The sequence below is a fragment of the Helobdella robusta genome (assembly GCF_000326865.2).
Source record: "Helobdella robusta unplaced genomic scaffold HELROscaffold_148, whole genome shotgun sequence".
Taxonomy (NCBI): Eukaryota; Metazoa; Annelida; class Clitellata; order Rhynchobdellida; family Glossiphoniidae; genus Helobdella; species Helobdella robusta.
The window spans coordinates 27,879-30,378 of NW_008703828.1; positions in this window are offsets into that span (position 1 = coordinate 27,879).

The following is a 2,500-nucleotide window of genomic DNA, read 5'->3' on the forward strand; positions in this document are numbered from 1 at the left end:
CACTACCATCATCATCATCATCATCATCATCATCATCATCATCATCATCATCATCATCATCATCATCATCATCATCATCATCATCATCATCATCATCATCATCGTCATCGTCATAGTCTTTATCATCACCACTTCCATCGCTTCACTGACTCCAACTGTTCGTGTCCATGATAAAGTTCCTTAATGACGGTGATAATTATGACGATAACTATAATAATAATAATAATAATAATAATAATAATATAAAAAAAAATAATAATAATGCTGATGATGATGAAAATGTTATAATTATTAATATTATTATTTTATGGTGTCGAAACGTTAATATTTACATAGAGGTAGTGTCCAAAATAATTATATGACATGCGGCTAATAAGACCGTTACGAAGACGACGATGATGATGATGATGGTTGGGGTTGTGATCATCATCGTCGTCGTCATCATCATTATCATCGTCATCATCATCATCATCATCATCAATCTTAGTCACTTGAAAAATTGTGGCAACAGTTGTACTGGTCTATTGGTCATTATAGCAAAAATCAACCATCCGAGACATAATAATGTGGTGAAGGCTGGTGATGACTTCTTCATGGCTACAATGATTTTACTTCTGCACTCATAAACACAATCAAAAATACAAAGACACAAACGCACGCAGAAACACACATACAACTACAAAGATAAAGACACACACACATATACACGCACATACGCACACACAAACAAACAAGCAAGCAACAAGACGGTGCATAACAATTCAAACGTCAATCCGCTAATTGCATTTGTCAAAACAGACGGAAGATTCCTGATCTCTTAGACACACAGAACAAACACCACAAACGTACAAACATATATACAAACATATATACAAACATATATACAAACATATATACAAACATACAAACTTAAATACATACATAAAAACAAACAAACATACATACATACCTACATAGATACATACATACAAACATACATACATACAAACATACATACATATATACATACAAACATATATGCACACATACCTACCAATTATGTATTCAAACAGTTGGGTACAGTACATACATATATCTACATATAAGTTTATACAAATATAATTTTATACATATGGGTTGTTAGGTTATTTAATCAACACACACACACACACACACACACACACACACACACACACACACACACACACACACACACACACACATATATATATATATATATATATATATATATATATATACAATATGTATACATAGACACATACACAGGATATATCTACATACTCATACTCATCTCTTAACACAAATAACTACACATACATACATACATACATACATACACACACACATACATACAAACAAACATACAGACTTTTGTCAGTCAAAATGAACATCGCTTTCCTGTTGGTGGATCGTTATGTGCTAACTCCACCCATGGCAAATAGACGAACGCGAATATATAAAATGCTAGGTTGTCAAAATTTTGATATTTTACTTATTAACTTTCCGAAGATTTGGGAAGAAAATTTGTAATGAAAATGAATTGTGAATTATGATGTTATGAAAGTGAATTGATGAATTGATTATCTGAATTATAGTAAACTATGTTAGCATTTTGAGACGTTCAATTAATTCAACGAAAGCAAAATTGACTTGAAGGTTTAATATAATTTTTCAATCAACATCACCATCCTCATATTCTTCTTCTTCTTCTTCTCATTATTATTATTATTATTATTATTATCATTGATATGAATATTTTTATTATTAATTTACATTGAATTGAATTGAACTGGTACTCTGTTTATAACTGACGACCAGTTTTGTTCGTTATTTATTTCTAGATGTTTCCGTTACATTTGAGACCGTCGATTCATCCTCATCATCCCCATCATCTTCTTCATCTTCCTCCTCATCCTTTCCATCCTAAATCACTTTTAAGCAGCAGCTGCAGCAGTAGCGGCAATAGCAACAGCAGTCATCACACGAATCCAAGCCATCATCCTCCTAGTTCACATCAACCTCTTCTTCACAACCAGCACCTTCAACGTTTAGCTTTTGAAATGAGTACAACGACGTCATCATCGCCACCAACTGCAACATTGTCGTCGTCGTCTTCTTCTTTTCCATCGTTTTGTAGTTCGGGAGAATCGCCCCAAACAAATCTACCTACTCCGCCATTTTTTCTGCCCGCAATCTTTCCGGGTCCGAAAATGATGTCATCATTTCATTATAGCCAGCAGCAGCAACAGCCGCATCAGTATATGCACCTACATCATCAGCAGCGTCATCAGCAACGTCATAATGACGTCACGACAATGCAACATCACGACCAGCAACATCTCCACCTTCATTTCAAACAGCATCACCATCATGAGAGTAAACGTTTTCTGAGCAACAATAGTAGCAACAACAACAGCAACAACAGCAACAACAACAACAACAAACAACAACCGCATCAACAACACTCACGACTGCTGTTCAACGATAAAAACAGCGACGA